The sequence below is a fragment of the Hyperolius riggenbachi genome, chromosome 4 (assembly GCF_040937935.1).
Source record: "Hyperolius riggenbachi isolate aHypRig1 chromosome 4, aHypRig1.pri, whole genome shotgun sequence".
Taxonomy (NCBI): domain Eukaryota; kingdom Metazoa; phylum Chordata; class Amphibia; order Anura; family Hyperoliidae; genus Hyperolius; species Hyperolius riggenbachi.
This window is the reverse complement of record NC_090649.1, coordinates 501,915,011-501,933,563: the sequence shown is the minus strand read 5'-3', so window position 1 is coordinate 501,933,563 and position 18,553 is coordinate 501,915,011. Positions and strand designations below refer to the sequence as shown.

Sequence of the window (18,553 nt, the reverse complement as noted above, 5' to 3'; positions counted from 1 at the left end):
CGACGTGGCCCGCGGCTCCGTGACCCCGGCGCAGCACGACGTGGCCTGCGGCTCCGTGACCCTGGCGCAGCACATCGTGGCCCGCGGCTCCGTGACCCTGGCGCAGCACGGCGTGGCCCGCGGCTCCGTGACCCTGGCGCAGCACGGCGTGGCCCGCGGCTCCGTGACCCTGGCGCAGCACGACGTGGCCCGCGGCTCCGTGACCCTGGCGCAGCACGACGTGGCCCGCGGCTCCGTGACCCTGGCGCAGCACGACGTGGCCCGCGGCTCCGTGACCCTGGCGCAGCACGACGTGGCCCGCGGCTCCGTGACCCTGGCGCAGCACGCGGCTCCGTGACCCTGGCGCAGCACGCGGCTCCGTGACCCTGGCGCAGCACGCGGCTCCGTGACCCTGGCGCAGCACGCGGCTCCGTGACCCTGGCGCAGCACGCGGCTCCGTGACCCTGGCGCAGCACGCGGCTCCGTGACCCCGGCGCAGCGCGACGTGGCCCGCGGCTCCGTGACCCCGGCGCAGCACGGCGTGGCCCGCGGCTCCGTGACCCCGGCGCAGCACGGCGTGGCCCGCGGCTCCGTGACCCCGGCGCAGCACGGCGTGGCCCGCGGCTCCGTGACCCCGGCGCAGCACGGCGTGGCCCGCGGCTCCGTGACCCCGGCGCAGCACGGCGTGGCCCGCGGCTCCGTGACCCCGGCGCAGCACGACGTGGCCCGCGGCTCCGTGACCCCGGCGCAGCACGGCGTGGCCCGCGGCTCCGTGACCCCGGCGCAGCACGGCGTGGCCCGCGGCTCCGTGACCCCGGCGCAGCACGGCGTGGCCCGCGGCTCCGTGACCCCGGCGCAGCACGGCGTGGCCCGCGGCCCCGTGACCCCGGCGCAGCACGGCGTGGCCCGCGGCCCCGTGACCCCGGCGCAGCACGGCGTGGCCCGCGGCTCCGTGACCCCGGCGCAGCACGGCGTGGCCCACGGCTCCGTGACCCCGGCGCAGCACGGCGTGGCCCGCGGCTCCGTGACCCCGGCGCAGCACGGCGTGGCCCGAGGCTCCGTGACCCCGGCGCAGCACGGCGTGGCCCGCGGCTCCGTGACCCCGGCGCAGCACGGCGTGGCCCGCGGCTCCGTGACCCCGGCGCAGCACGGCGTGGCCCGAGGCTCCGTGACCCCGGCGCAGCACGGCGTGGCCCGCGGCTCCGTGACCCCGGCGCAGCACGGCGTGGCCCGCGGCTCCGTGACCCCGGCGCAGCACGGCGTGGCCCGCGGCTCCGTGACCCCGGCGCAGCACGGCGTGGCCCGCGGCTCCGTGACCCCGGCGCAGCACGGCGTGGCCCGCGGCTCCGTGACCCCGGCGCAGCACGGCGTGGCCCGCGGCTCCGTGACCCCGGCGCAGCACGGCGTGGCCCGCGGCTCCGTGACCCCGGCGCAGCACGGCGTGGCCCACGGCTCCGTGACCCTGGCGCAGCACGGCGTGGCCCGAGGCTCCGTGACCCCGGCGCAGCACGGCGTGGCCCGCGGCTCCGTGACCCTGGCGCAGCACGGCGTGGCCCGCGGCTCCGTGACCCTGGCGCAGCACGGCGTGGCCCGCGGCTCCGTGACCCCGGCGCAGCACGGCGTGGCCCGCGGCTCCGTGACCCCGGCGCAGCACGGCGTGGCCCGCGGCTCCGTGACCCTGGCAAATGACTTATCTAGGAAAAAGGCAGTAGATAAATTTGCTCGACCCTCCTGGAGAAGGCGTGGCCATATGAGAGCCGTTCCTAGGTATATAAACACTTAGTGGGACATCTGTGCAGCGACGCTACATGTAAACAATGGAAGCTGCTAATGGAAGGGATGTCTCCAGTTACAGAAGCAATACCACCATATATCGTACCGCTGCCGATGAGGAGGGCATGTACTGGATAGACTCGGTTACCCGGCATCGGGGGGATCGGCTGATGCCGGATAGGTGTAGTTTCTGCTTGCCTGAGACCTGATGTTAAAAATAGGCTTATTTAAAACTGTGCCCCACTCTATATACATACCATGCGCTCCATATTCAATGCTAACTACTTCTGTACCAGCAGTCACCAGAGATTGCCGCCAAGGTAACCGGTGCTTACCGGCAAATCGCCACAATCCTCCGCCGGCCAGGCCGATTGTGCCGCTGTCTCCCCGCCGCAGATCCTTGACCGTAATAGGAGTTACGCCTATAGCGGCGCTCAGCGAGTAATGTGGGCGCCGTCAAAAGACAGAGCACAAATTACTATAGAAGAAACTGTAACATGTCCACCAGCAATAGCGGGAAGCTGAATAACAACCGCAATCCCTGGAGGGGGAATAGTGTGTAACGCCGCCAGGACTTCTGCGGGAGGAGGGTGATCAGCTTCACCCTGCGCCCAAATCTCCCGGGGGCTTATCCATATGTATGCTGAGGGGGCGGGGCTCATCTGGCTACCCTACTGGGGGGGGCACATTATGTCATGTAAAGGGGAGGCGGGTCCCAGTAATTGTATATTACCATCATACCGTGGTATTGTTTTTACCAGGGCTGTGGAGTCGGAGCAATTTTGGGTGCCTGGAGTCGGAGTCGGGAAAAAATACACCGACTCCGACTCCCAATGAATTTGTAACTGTAATTAAAATAGAAAATATGATAAAATGTTCTATTTCTCAGATAATAGTCATTAAAATAATGTATATATACAGTAATAGCTGTGCTCAGTCCACAAAAATGAAATAAACCAATCAAAATTAGTTACTTGTGCTGCATCAATAAAGCAGTCCCCGTATTTTTAAAGTCAGATATACATATCTGATTGTGACTGTATATATGATGTGTACACAGGAATCTCTTATATAATATTATTATTATTATTATTATTATTATTATTTATTGTATTTATAAAGCGCCAACATATTACGCAGCGCTGAACATTAATTTAGGTTACAGACAATATTTAGGGGTGACATACAGCAATATGACAATACAGGAATACAAGAAAACCAGATCACACAGCACAGTATGAGTACAAGGTAATGCTTAGTCAGTCACTGGATGGGAGCATGGAGATCACACAGCACAGTATGAGTACAAGGTAATGCTTAGTCAGTCACTGGATGAAGCATGGAGATTAGGCAAGTTAGGTTCACTCAAATGCATGGCATGGGTTCACAGTAATGGAGGTGCCAGATCAGGTAGGACACAAAAGGAGGCGGACCCTGCCCAAAGGCTTACAATCTAGAGGGAGAGGTAAGGACACGAATGGTGGGGGACCAGAGTTCAGCTGTAGGTTTAGAGCACTTGTGAGGGGTAGTAGGCCAGAGTGAAAAGGTGAGTTTTGAGGGCTTTCTTGAAGATGTTGAAGGAGGGGGCTGCCCTAATGGGTGGAGGTAGGGAGTTCTATAGTGTTGGAGCAGCTCTTGAGAAGTCCTGGAGGCGTGCATGGGACTGGGTGATGCGGGGGGCGGTTAGGCGAAGTTCATTGGAAGAGCGGAGTGAGCGGCTAGGTGTGTACCTCTGAGTAAGATCGGAAATGTAGGTTGGACAGGTTTTGTGGACAGATTTGTAGGTCAGACACAGTATCTTGAATCTGATTCTGGACTGGATAGGAAGCCAGTGGAGGGATTCTAGGAGGGGATCTGCCGTGGTGGAGCGATGGGAGCAGTGGATAATTCTGGCTGCCGCATTCATGATGGACTGCAGTGGGGCTGTTCGGGTCATAGGGAGACCAGACAGCAGGGCATTGCAGTAGTCAAGGCGGGAAATTATGAGGGCATGGATGAGGAGTTTGGTGGTGGCAGAGGTCAGGAAAGGGCGAATCTTACAGATGTTACGAAGGTGGAAGCTGCAGGACTTAGTGAGGTTTTGGATGTGGGAAGTGAAGGAGAGTGCGGAGTCCATGGTGACACCCAGACAGCGGGCTTGAGAGGTAGGGCGAATGGTAGTGTGGTTAACAGTGACATGCACATCTGGGAGATTCGTGGATGGCCGTGGATATACTAAATAACATCTATGCTGTAAGAATAAAGCCTGATGTGTAGCTGTGTCACTAATAGAAATGGTCAATGAGATGGAAATAATTCTGCATTGATGCTGGTTTATGCAAATGTATGCACTCCCTTTGCTGATGAAATCAAATAATTTGATATGTTGTTAAAATTTGGTTTGGTGACTACAAATTAAAGGGCAACTGAGACGGATGAAAAGTAAAGTTTTATACATACCTGGGGCTTCTTCCCGCCCCCTTCAGGCCAATCAGTCCCTCGCTGTCCTCCTCCACCACCTGGATCTTCTGCTATGAGTCCTGGTAATTCAGCCAGTCAGCTCTGTCCGGCCGCATGCCGCTTCCACAGCCAGGAGCGTTCTGCATCTGCGCAATAGTGCTGCGCAGGTGTAGTACGCTCCCGGCGGCGGAGTGTGTGCATACGCACTACTTCAGACTGGCTTAAGTACCTGGACTCATAGCAGAAGATCCAGGTGGTGGAGGAGGACAACGAGGGACTGATTATCCTGAAGGGGGCTGGATGAAGCCCCAGGTATGTATAAAACTTTAATTTCATCTGTCTCAGGTTTACTTTGTTACACAGTAGTACTATACTCTACATATGCACTCCCCACAGAGCTGCAGGGAATCCACTGAGAATGCTGTGCACATTGAACACAGAGGTGTTGTCTATCACCCATAAACCTGGTTCATATTGTGCATGAAGAGTGTGTAATAGAGGAAGAATCTCCTTATTCCCCTGCAGAGTACCTGCACATCATTCTTACATGTACCCACAGTTACATTGCCTAGGGCCTGATCCATGCTCAGATTGTGCATGAAGAATGTGTAATAGAGGAAGAATCTCCTCATTCCCCTGCAGAGTACCTGCACATCATTCTTACATGTACCCACAGTTACATTGCCTAGGGCCTGATCCATGTTCAGATTGTGCATGAAGAATGTGTAATAGAGGAAGAATCCCCTCATTCCCCTGCTGAGTACCTGCACATCACTCTTACATGTACCCACAGTTACATTGCCTAGGGCCTGATCCATGCTCAGATTGTGCATGAAGAATGTGTAATAGAGGAAGAATCTCCTCATTCCCCTGCAGAGTACCTGCACATCATTCTTACATGTACCCACAGTTACATTGCCTAGGGCCTGATCCATGTTCAGATTGTGCATGAAGAATGTGTAATAGAGGAAGAATCTCCTCATTCCCCTGCAGAGTACCTGCACATCACTCTTACATGTACCCACAGTTACATTGCCTAGGGCCTGATCCATGTTCAGATTGTGCATGAAGAATGTGTAATAGAGGAAGAATCACCTCATTCCCCTGCAGAGTACCTGCACATCACTCTTACATGTACCCACAGTTACATTGCCTAGGGCCTGATCCATGTTCAGATTGTGCATGAAGAATGTGTAATAGAGGAAGAATCACCTCATTCCCCTGCAGAGTACCTGCACATCACTCTTACATGTACCCACACTTACATTGCCTAGGGCCTGATCCATGTTCAGATTGTGCATGAAGAATGTGTAATAGAGGAAGAATCACCTCATTCCCCTGCAGAGTACCTGCACATCACTCTTACATGTACCCACACTTACATTGCCTAGGGCCTGATCCATGTTCAGATTGTGCATGAAGAATGTGTAATAGAGGAAGAATCACCTCATTCCCCTGCAGAGTACCTGCACATCACTCTTACATGTACTCACAGTTACATTGCCTAGGGCCTGATCCATGTTCAGATTGTGCATGAAGAATGTGTAATAGAGGAAGAATCACCTCATTCCCCTGCAGAGTACCTGCACATCACTCTTACATGTACCCACAGTTACATTGCCTAGGGCCTGATCCATGTTTTGTTCCGGTTTGTACCCTTTTACAAGTACTCTTACCAAGGACTAGTTTTAGTCTAAAGGGAATACATATAGTAGTCTACATATCCTTCTTACTTCAGTTGTCTTGTAAAATTCCTAAGCGTTGGCAGTTCAGAGACGAATTTCACGTTACATACTGTTAATCAACAAAATTGTAATATGCAAATTAGGGGAGTCTGAGTCGAGGGGGGTTGGTGGAATCCTAAACGTCGGAGTCGGTGGATTTTTGCACCGACTCCACAGGCCTGGTTGTTAGAGGCTATCATACCGTGGAATCTCATACTGATCCATCCCTGGCTGTATGACACATGCTGCGTGTCTTTTATCATTGCAGTGCTGTGTTCCTCTACAGAATCCGACCTAATTACACTTATTGCTTGCTTTGCTTGATAGTTGCAGTAATAGAAGTGAATGGCCACAGACACCCTACCTGCATGTAATTATCTGTACTTTGCTCTGACATCCATTCTCCTGCATTGTCCTGTAAAGCTGCCCTTCCTTCTGTGCAGGCTACAAGCACTGTGTGATCCTGTCCCTGCTGGTCACATGATCCCGACCTGTGCAGGCTACAAGCACTGTGTGATCCTGTCCCTGCTGGTCACATGACCCCAGCCTGTGCATGCTACAAGCACTGTGTGATCCTGTCCCTGCTGGTCACATGATCCTGTCCCTGCTGGTCACATGATCCCGACCTGTGCAGGCTACAAGCACTGTGTGATCCTGTCCCTGCTGGTCACATGATCCCGACCTGTGCAGGCTACAAGCACTGTGTGATCCTGTCCCTGCTGGTCACATGATCCCGACCTGTGCAGGCTACAAGCACTGTGTGATCCTGTCCCTGCTGGTCACATGATCCGGCCTGTGCAGGCTACAAGCAGTGTGTGATCCTGTCCCTGCTGGTCACATGATCCTGTCCCTGCTGGTCACATGATCCCGACCTGTGCAGGCTACAAGCACTGTGTGATCCTGTCCCTGCTGGTCACATGACCCCAGCCTGTGCAGGCTACAAGCAGTGTGTGATCCTGTCCCTGCTGGTCACATGATCCTGTCTCTGCTGGTCACATGATCCCGACCTGTGTGATTCTGCTCCTGCTGGTCACATGATCCTGGCCTGTGCAGGCTACAAGCAGTGTGTGATCCTGTCCCTGCTGGTCACATGATCCTGTCCCTGCTGGTCACATGATCCTGGCCTGTGTGATTCCGCTCCTGCTGGTCACATGATCCCGACCTGTGCAGGCTACAAGCACTGTGTGATCCTGTCCCTGCTGGTCACATGATCCTGTCTCTGCTGGTCACATGATCCTGACCTGTGTGATTCCGCTCCTGCTGGTCACATGATCCCGGCCTGTGTGATTCCGCTCCTGCTGGTCACATGATCCTGGCCTGTGCAGGCTACAAGCAGTGTGTGATCCTGTCCCTGCTGGTCACATGATCCTGTCTCTGCTGGTCACATGATCCCGACCTGTGTGATTCCGCTCCTGCTGGTCACATGATCCTGGCCTGTGCAGGCTACAAGCAGTGTGTGATCCTGTCCCTGCTGGTCACATGATCCTGACCTGTGCAGGCTACAAGCAGTGTGTGATTCCGCTCCTGCTGGTCACATGATCCTGGCCTGTGCAGGCTACAAGCACCCTGTGATCACTTTGCACTGTCACTGTTTTGACTCATTAGTGCTTTGTCATCTGTGCTAAGCAAAGTTGACTCCACGTTCCTGTGCTGTTTATATTGCTGTCTCTGTCACATGAGATGGAGGAGCTGTCTTGGCTTTCTCCTGCTAAGAAGTTGTATAAAAAACAGAGAGGTCAGCTGGGGAAATCAGGCCAAGTGATACATTCATACTGTGCATTTATTGATTAGGTTTATGTTTTAAACAGGATGCTTCTGCTGTAATGTTCCAGCTGATGTATTATTTGTTAGTGTATTTGGTTGTCGGCGTTTGGCCACATTAGGGAAGCGTTAGTAAAATAATGTCCTATCTGTTGAGCTCCCAGGTCTGCCATGAGATGTGTACCGTAGTTCTCTGCGTCCCGGCATGGAAAGATAAATACTGTAATAGCACGAGATTGTATTACATTATATTGTGCAGCGCTGAGGCGTCAGTGTTTCTTCTAATCAAGGTGCATTATCACTTTAATGGGAAGTTTATATCCTTTTATAATACTTAAATTTGCTGTTATTAAAAGTGCTGCCTGCTAAGAGAGCAGATCACACAGCATTACAGATGGGTCAGCAGTCCTGCCCATTCATCCCTCTAATTACTTACAAGTATATCTGTTATGCTGCTTTTCCTTACAAATTACACACAAGCCACACCTCAACAGCCTTACACCACAAAAGCTGCGTAACCTCCGAGCGTTTGTAATGAAGTGATATCTGACCTGAGGCCAGCTATGTAAGGTAAGCACAGAGACTGGTTCCTGCTGGCTTCACACACAGCACAGCTCTATGTAAGGTAAGCACAGAGACTGGTTCCTGCTGGCCTCACACACAGCACAGCTCTGGCTATGTAAGGTAAGCACAGAGACTGGTTCCTGCTGGCCTCACACACAGCACAGCTCTTGCTATGTAAGGTAAGCACAGAGACTGGTTCCTGCTGGCTTCACACACAGCACAGCTCTGGCTATGTAAGGTAAGCACAGAGACTGGTTCCTGCTGGCTTCACACACAGCACAGCTCTTGCTATGTAAGGTAAGCACAGAGACTGGTTCCTGCTGGCCTCACACACAGCACAGCTCTGGCTATGTAAGGTAAGCACAGAGACTGGTTCCTGCTGGCTTCACACACAGCACAGCTCTGGCTATGTAAGGTAAGCACAGAGACTGGTTCCTGCTGGCTTCACACACAGCACAGCTCTGGCTATGTAAGGTAAGCACAGAGACTGGTTCCTGCTGGCTTCACACACAGCACAGCTCTGGCTATGTAAGGTAAGCACAGAGACTGGTTCCTGCTGGCTTCACACACAGCACAGCTCTGGCTATGTAAGGTAAGCACAGAGACTGGTTCCTGCTGGCTTCACACACAGCACAGCTCTTGCTATGTAAGGTAAGCACAGAGACTGGTTCCTGCTGGCCTCACACACAGCACAGCTCTATGTAAGGTAAGCACAGAGACTGGTTCCTGCTGGCCTCACACACAGCACAGCTCTGGCTATGTAAGGTAAGCACAGAGACTGGTTCCTGCTGGCCTCACACACAGCACAGCTCTAGCTATGTAAGGTAAGCACAGAGACTGGTTCCTGCTGGCTTCACACACAGCACAGCTCTGGCTATGTAAGGTAAGCACAGAGACTGGTTCCTGCTGGCTTCACACACAGCACAGCTCTGGCTATGTAAGGTAAGCACAGAGACTGGTTCCTGCTGGCTTCACACACAGCACAGCTCTGGCTATGTAAGGTAAGCACAGAGACTGGTTCCTGCTGGCCTCACACACAGCACAGCTCTGGCTATGTAAGGTAAGCACAGAGACTGGCTCCTGCTGGCTTCACACACAGCACAGCTCTGGCTATGTAAGGTAAGCACAGAGACTGGTTCCTGCTGGCTTTACACACAGCACAGCTCTGGCTATGTAAGGTAAGCACAGAGACTGGTTCCTGCTGGCTTCACACACAGCTCTAGCTATGTAAGGTAAGCACAGAGACTGGTTCCTGCTGGCTTCACACACAGCACAGCTCTAGCTATGTAAGGTAAGCACAGAGACTGGTTCCTGCTGGCTTCACACACAGCTCTAGCTATGTAAGGTAAGCACAGAGACTGGTTCCTGCTGGCTTCACACACAGCACAGCTATGGCTATGTAAGGTAAGCACAGAGACTGGTTCCTGCTGGCCTCACACACAGCACAGCTCTGGCTATGTAAGGTAAGCACAGAGACTGGTTCCTGCTGGCTTCACACACAGCACAGCTCTGGCTATGTAAGGTAAGCACAGAGACTGGTTCCTGCTGGCTTCACACACAGCACAGCTCTAGCTATGTAAGGTAAGCACAGAGACTGGTTCCTGCTGGCTTCACACACAGCACAGCTCTGGCTATGTAAGGTAAGCACAGAGACTGGTTCCTGCTGGCTTCACACACAGCACAGCTCTAGCTATGTAAGGTAAGCACAGAGACTGGTTCCTGCTGGCTTCACACACAGCACAGCTCTGGCTATGTAAGGTAAGCACAGAGACTGGTTCCTGCTGGCCTCACACACAGCACAGCTCTAGCTATGTAAGGTAAGCACAGAGACTGGTTCCTGCTGGCCTCACACACAGCACAGCTCTAGCTATGTAAGGTAAGCACAGAGACTGGTTCCTGCTGGCTTCACACACAGCACAGCTCTAGCTATGTAAGGTAAGCACAGAGACTGGTTCCTGCTGGCCTCACACACAGCACAGCTCTAGCTATGTAAGGTAAGCACAGAGACTGGTTCCTGCTGGCTTCACACACAGCACAGCTCTGGCTATGTAAGGTAAGCACAGAGACTGGTTCCTGCTGGCTTCACACACAGCACAGCTCTGGCTATGTAAGGTAAGCACAGAGACTGGTTCCTGCTGGCTTCACACACAGCACAGCTCTGGCTATGTAAGGTAAGCACAGAGACTGGTTCCTGCTGGCTTCACACACAGCACAGCTCTAGCTATGTAAGGTAAGCACAGAGACTGGTTCCTGCTGGCTTCACACACAGCACAGCTCTGGCTATGTAAGGTAAGCACAGAGACTGGTTCCTGCTGGCTTCACACACAGCACAGCTCTGGCTATGTAAGGTAAGCACAGAGACTGGTTCCTGCTGGCTTCACACACAGCACAGCTCTGGCTATGTAAGGTAAGCACAGAGACTGGTTCCTGCTGGCTTCACACACAGCACAGCTCTGGCTATGTAAGGTAAGCACAGAGACTGGTTCCTGCTGGCTTTACACACAGCACAGCTCTGGCTATGTAAGGTAAGCACAGAGACTGGTTCCTGCTGGCTTCACACACAGCACAGCTCTGGCTATGTAAGGTAAGCACAGAGACTGGTTCCTGCTGGCTTCACACACAGCACAGCTCTGGCTATGTAAGGTAAGCACAGAGACTGGTTCCTGCTGGCTTCACACACAGCACAGCTCTGGCTATGTAAGGTAAGCACAGAGACTGGTTCCTGCTGGCTTCACACACAGCACAGCTCTGGCTATGTAAGGTAAGCACAGAGACTGGTTCCTGCTGGCCTCACACACAGCACAGCTCTGGCTATGTAAGGTAAGCACAGAGACTGGTTCCTGCTGGCTTCACACACAGCACAGCTCATACGTTTCCACAAACTGGCAGAATGTAAGATTTCTTCACCATTTATCAGAGAATATGAATTTTAACACACAAATTTTTTCATTGATGGTTAGTGGTTATTGGTTTAATTTCATTTGTAGGCAAGGAGCGCTGTGAAATTTTTGCTGTTTTTTTGGGGGGAAAAGAAAAAAATGTGTATACCATTTATCAGGGCTGTGGAGTCGGTCCAAAAATCCACCGACTCCGACTCCTCAGTTTAGGATTCCACCGACTCCACGACTCCGACTCCTCTAATTTGCATATTACAATTTTGTTGGTTAAAAGTATGTAACATGAAATTCGTCTCTTAACTGCCAACGCTTAGGAATTTTACAAGACAACTGAAGTGAGAAGGATATGTAGACTACTATATTTATTCCCTTTAGACTAAAACTAGTCCTTGGTAAGAGTACTTGTAAAAGGTACAAACCGGAACAAAGAACATCTATCAGGCCCTAGGCAATGTAAGTGTGGGTACATCTAAGAGTGATGTGCAGGTTCTCTGCAGGGGAATGAGGAGATTGTAAACAGACAACACCTCTGTGTTGAATGTGCACAACATTCTCAGTGGATTCCCTGCAGCTCTGTGGAGAGTGCATACGTAGAGTATAGTACTACTGTGTAACAAAGTAAACCTGAGACAGATGAAATTAAAGTTTTATACATACCTGGGGATTCCTCCAGCCGCCTTCAGGATAATCAGTCCCTCGCTGTCCTCCTCCACCACCTGGATCTTCTGCTATGAGTCCAGGTACTTGAGCCAGTCGGGCGTAGTGCGCATGCACACACTCCGCCGCCAGGAGCATACTACACCTGTGCAGCACTATTGCGCAGGTGCAGAATGTTCCTGGCTGTGGCAGCGGCATGCGCCGGACAGCGCTGACTGGCTGAATTACCAGGACTCATAGCAGAAGATCCGGGTGGTGGAGGACAGCGAGGGACTGATTCGCCTGAAGGGGGCTGGAGGAAGCCCCAGGTATGTATAAAACTTTACTTTTCATCCGTCTGTTACCCTTTAATTTGTAGTCACCAAAACCAAATTTTAATAACATATCACATTATTTGATTTCATCAGCAAAGGGAGTGCATACATTTGCATAAATCAGAATTGACGCAGAATTATTTCCATCTCGTTGACCATCTCTATTAGTGATACGGCTACACATCAGGCTTTATTCTTACAGCATAGATGTTGTTTAGTATATATAAGAGATTCCTGTGTACACATCATATATACAGTCACAATCAGATATGTATATCTGACCTTAAAAATACAGGGACTGCTTTATTGAAGCAGCACAAGTAACTAATTTTGATTGGTTTATTTCATTTTTGTGGACTAAGCACAGCTATTACTGTATATATACATTATTTTTAATGACTATTATCTGAGAAATAGAACATTTTATCATATTTTCTATTTTAATTACAGTTACAAATTCATGAGGAGTCGGAGTCGGTGCATTTTTTCCCGACTCCGACTCCAGGCACCCAAAATTGCCCGACTCCGACTCCGACTCCACAGCCCTGCCATTTATGACCAGAAGCACCAGGTAAGAATTGTTTTTACGGCTAGGCCAGTGGTTAGGTCTCTTCCATGAGGTGTAATAGGGCAGCTTCTATCTGTACACATTGATGAATCTCTCGCTTGCTGTCTGCAGGTTATGATGTGTAATAGGGCTGCTTCTCTCTGTACACATTGATGAATCTCTCCCTTGCTGCCTGCAGGTTATGATGTGTAATAGGGCTGCTTCTGTCTGTACACATTGATGAATCTCTTGCTTGCTGTCTGCAGGTTATGATGTGTAATAGGGCTGCTTCTCTCTGTTTACATTGATGAATCTCTCCCTTGCTGTCTGCTGGTTATGATGTGTAATAGGGCAGCTTCTATCTGTACACATTGATGAATCTCTTGCTTGCTGTCTGCTGGTTATGATGTGTAATAGGGCTGCTTCTATCTGTACACATTGATGAATCTCTTGCTTGCTGTCTGCAGGTTATGATGTGTAATAGGGCTGCTTCTATCTGTACACATTGATGAATCTCTCGCTTGCTGTCTGCAGGTTATGATGTGTAATAGGGCTGCTTCTATCTGTACACATTGATGAATCTCTCCCTTGCTGTCTGCTGGTTATGATGTGTAATAGGGCTGCTTCTGTCTGTACACATTGATGAATCTCTCCCTTGCTGCCTGCAGGTTATGATGTGTAATAGGGCTGCTTCTATCTGTACACATTGATGAATCTCTTCCTTGCTGTCTGCTGGTTATAATGTGTAATAGGGCTGCTTCTCTCTGTTTACATTGATGAATCTCTCCCTTGCTGTCTGCTGGTTATGATGTGTAATAGGGCAGCTTCTATCTGTACACATTGATGAATCTCTTGCTTGCTGTCTGCAGGTTATGATGTGTAATAGGGCTGCTTCTGTCTGTACACATTGATGAATCTCTCCCTTGCTGCCTGCAGGTTATGATGTGTAATAGGGCTGCTTCTATCTGTACACATTGATGAATCTCTCCCTTGCTGTCTGCTGGTTATGATGTGTAATAGGGCTGCTTCTATCTGTACATATTCATGAATCTCTTGCTTGCTGTCTGCAGGTTATGATGTGTAATAGGGCTGCTTCTCTCTGTTTACATTGATGAATCTCTCCCTTGCTGTCTGCTGGTTATGATGTGTAATAGGGCAGCTTCTATCTGTACACATTGATGAATCTCTTGCTTGCTGTCTGCAGGTTATGATGTGTAATAGGGCTGCTTCTGTCTGTACACATTGATGAATCTCTCCCTTGCTGCCTGCAGGTTATGATGTGTAATAGGGCTGCTTCTATCTGTACACATTGATGAATCTCTTCCTTGCTGTCTGCTGGTTATGATGTGTAATAGGGCTGCTTCTCTCTGTTTACATTGATGAATCTCTCCCTTGCTGTCTGCTGGTTATGATGTGTAATAGGGCAGCTTCTATCTGTACACATTGATGAATCTCTTGCTTGCTGTCTGCAGGTTATGATGTGTAATAGGGCTGCTTCTGTCTGTACACATTGATGAATCTCTCCCTTGCTGCCTGCAGGTTATGATGTGTAATAGGGCTGCTTCTATCTGTACACATTGATGAATCTCTCCCTTGCTGTCTGCTGGTTATGATGTGTAATAGGGCTGCTTCTATCTGTACATATTCATGAATCTCTTGCTTGCTGTCTGCAGGTTATGATGTGTAATAGGGCTGCTTCTCTCTGTTTACATTGATGAATCTCTCCCTTGCTGTCTGCTGGTTATGATGTGTAATAGGGCAGCTTCTATCTGTACACATTGATGAATCTCTTGCTTGCTGTCTGCAGGTTATGATGTGTAATAGGGCAGCTTCTATCTGTACACATTGATGAATCTCTTGCTTGCTGTCTGCTGGTTATGATGTGTAATAGGGCTGCTTCTATCTGTACACATTGATGAATCTCTTGCTTGCTGTCTGCAGGTTATGATGTGTAATAGGGTTGCTTCTCTCTGTACACATTGAGGAATCTCTCCCTTGCTGTCTGCAGGTTATGATGTGTAATAGGGCTGCTTCTATCTGTACACATTGATGAATCTCTTGCTTGCTGTCTGCTGGTTATGATGTGTAATAGAGCAGCTTCTATATGTACACATTGATGAATCTCTTGCTTGCTGTCTGCAGGTTATGATGTGTAATAGGGCTGCTTCTATCTGTACACATTGATGAATCTCTCGCTTGCTGTCTGCAGGTTATGATGTGTAATAGGGCTGCTTCTCTCTGTACACATTGATGAATCTCTTGCTTGCTGTCTGCTGGTTATGATGTGTAATAGGGCAGCTTCTATCTGTACACAGTGATGAATCTCTTGCTTGCTGTCTGCAGGTTATGATGTGTAATAGGGCTGCTTCTATCTGTACACATTGAGGAATCTCTCCCTTGCTGTGTCTGCAGGTTATGATGTGTAATAGGGCTGCTTCTCTCTGTACACATTGAGGAATCTCTCCCTTGCTGTCTGCAGGCTATGATGTGTAATAGGGCAGCTTCTATCTGTACACATTGAGGAATCTCTCCCTTGCTGTCTGCAGGTTATGATGTGTAATAGGGCTGCTTCTCTCTGTACACATTGAGGAATCTCTCCCTTGCTGTCTGCAGGTTATGATGTGTAATAGGGCTGCTTCTCTCTGTACACATTGAGGAATCTCTCCCTTGCTGTCTGCAGGTTATGATGTGTAATAGGGCTGCTTCTCTCTGTACACATTGAGGAATCTCTCCCTTGCTGTGTCTGCAGGTTATGATGTGTAATAGGGCTGCTTCTCTCTGTACACATTGAGGAATCTCTCCCTTGCTGTCTGCAGGCTATGATGTGTAATAGGGCAGCTTCTATCTGTACACATTGAGGAATCTCTCCCTTGCTGTCTGCAGGTTATGATGTGTAATAGGGCTGCTTCTCTCTGTACACATTGAGGAATCTCTCCCTTGCTGTCTGCAGGTTATGATGTGTAATAGGGCTGCTTCTCTCTGTACACATTGAGGAATCTCTCCCTTGCTGTCTGCAGGTTATGATGTGTAATAGGGCTGCTTCTCTCTGTACACATTGAGGAATCTCTCCCTTGCTGTCTGCAGGCTATGATGTGTAATAGGGCAGCTTCTATCTGTACACATTGAGGAATCTCTCCCTTGCTGTCTGCAGGTTATGATGTGTAATAGGGCTGCTTCTCTCTGTACACATTGAGGAATCTCTCACTTGCTGTCTGCAGGTTATGATGTGTAATAGGGCTGCTTCTCTCTGTACACATTGAGGAATCTCTCCCTTGCTGTCTGCAGGTTATGATGTGTAATAGGGCTGCTTCTATCTGTACACATTGATGAATCTCTTGCTTGCTGTCTGCAGGTTATGATGTGTAATAGGGCTGCTTCTATCTGTACACATTGAGGAATCTCTCCCTTGCTGTCTGCAGGTTATGATGTGTAATAGGGCTGCTTCTATCTGTACACATTGATGAATCTCTTGCTTGCTGTCTGCAGGTTATGATGTGTAATAGGGCTGCTTCTCTCTGTACACATTGATGAATCTCTTGCTTGCTGTCTGCAGGTTATGATGTGTAATAGGGTTGCTTCTCTCTGTACACATTGATGAATCTCTCGCTTGCAGTCTGCAGGTTATGATGTGTAATAGAGCAGCTTCTATATGTACACATTGATGAATCTCTTGCTTGCTGTCTGCAGGTTATGATGTGTAATAGGGCTGCTTCTATCTGTACACATTGATGAATCTCTCGCTTGCTGTCTGCAGGTTATGATGTGTAATAGTGCTGCTTCTGTCTGTACACATTGATGAATCTCTCCCTTGCTGCCTGCAGGTTATGATGTGTAATAGGGCTGCTTCTATCTGTACACATTGATGAATCTCTCCCTTGCTGTCTGCTGGTTATGATGTGTAATAGGGCTGCTTCTCTCTGTTTACATTGATGAATCTCTCCCTTGCTGTCTGCTGGTTATGATGTGTAATAGGGCAGCTTCTATCTGTACACATTGATGAATCTCTTGCTTGCTGTCTGCAGGTTATGATGTGTAATAGGGCTGCTTCTCTCTGTTTACATTGATGAATCTCTCCCTTGCTGTCTGCTGGTTATGATGTGTAATAGGGCAGCTTCTATCTGTACACATTGAGGAATCTCTTGCTTGCTGTCTGCTGGTTATGATGTGTAATAGGGCTGCTTCTATCTGTACACATTGATGAATCTCTTGCTTGCTGTCTGCAGGTTATGATGTGTAATAGAGCAGCTTCTATATGTACACATTGATGAATCTCTTGCTTGCTGTCTGCAGGTTATGATGTGTAATAGGGCTGCTTCTATCTGTACACATTGATGAATCTCTCGCTTGCTGTCTGCAGGTTATGATGTGTAATAGGGCTGCTTCTATCTGTACACATTGATGAATCTCTTGCTTGCTGTCTGCTGGTTATGATGTGTAATAGGGCAGCTTCTATCTGTACACAGTGATGAATCTCTTGCTTGCTGTCTGCAGGTTATGATGTGTAATAGGGCTGCTTCTATCTGTACACATTGAGGAATCTCTCCCTTGCTGTCTGCAGGTTATGATGTGTAATAGGGCTGCTTCTCTCTGTACACATTGAGGAATCTCTCCCTTGCTGTCTGCAGGTTATGATGTGTAATAGGGCTGCTTCTATCTGTACACATTGATGAATCTCTTGCTTGCTGTCTGCAGGTTATGATGTGTAATAGGGCTGCTTCTCTCTGTACACATTGATGAATCTCTTGCTTGCTGTCTGCAGGTTATGATGTGTAATAGGGCTGCTTCTCTATGTACACATTGATGAATCTCTTGCTTGCTGTCTGCAGGTTATGATGTGTAATAGGGCTGCTTCTCTCTGTACACATTGAGGAATCTCTCCCTTGCTGTCTGCAGGTTATGATGTGTAATAGGGCTGCTTCTCTCTGTACACATTGAGGAATCTCTCCCTTGCTGTCTGCAGGTTATGATGTGTAATAGGGCTGCTTCTATCTGTACACATTGATGAATCTCTCCCTTGCTGTCTGCAGGTTATGATGTGTAATAGGGCTGCTTCTATCTGTACACATTGATGAATCTCTTGCTTGCTGTCTGCAGGTTATGATGTGTAATAGGGCTGCTTCTATCTGTACACATTGATGAATCTCTCCCTTGCTGTGTCTGCAGGTTATGATGTGTAATAGGGCTGCTTCTCTCTGTACACATTGATGAATCTCTCCCTTGCTGTCTGCTGGTTATGATGTGTAATAGGGCAGCTTCTATCTGTACACATTGAGGAATCTCTCGCTTGCTGTCTGCAGGTTATGATGTGTAATAGGGCTGCTTCTATCTGTACACATTGATGAATCTCTTGCTTGCTGTCTGCAGGTTATGATGTGTAATAGGGCTGCTTCTATCTGTACACATTGATGAATCTCTCCCTTGCTGTCTGCAGGTTATGATGTGTAATAGGGCTGCTTCTCTCTGTACACATTGATGAATCTCTTGCTTGCTGTCTGCAGGTTATGATGTGTAATAGGGCTGCTTCTATCTGTACACATTGATGAATCTCTCCCTTGCTGTCTGCAGGTTATGATGTGTAATAGGGCTGCTTCTATCTGTACACATTGATGAATCTCTCCCTTGCTGTCTGCAGGTTATGATGTGTAATAGGGCTGCTTCTATCTGTACACATTGATGAATGTCTTGCTTGCTGCCTGCAGGTTATGATGTGTAATAGGCAGCTTCTATCTGTACACATTGATGAATCTCTCCCTTGCTGTCTGCAGGTTATGATGTGTAATAGGGCTGCTTCTATATGTACACATTGATGAATCTCTTGCTTGCTGTCTGCAGGTTATGATGTGTAATAGGGCTGCTTCTATCTGTACACATTGATGAATCTCTCCCTTGCTGTCTGCT

The 18,553-nt window shown here is 49.5% G+C and overlaps 1 protein-coding gene across 2 annotated transcripts in view; it reads left to right on the top strand.

The window, feature by feature from the left end:
• PSME4 (proteasome activator subunit 4) overlaps positions 1 to 18,553 on the top strand; it is a 338,013-nt gene that overhangs the window by 7,902 nt on the left and 311,558 nt on the right. The gene's annotated exons all lie outside the window — the stretch shown is intronic.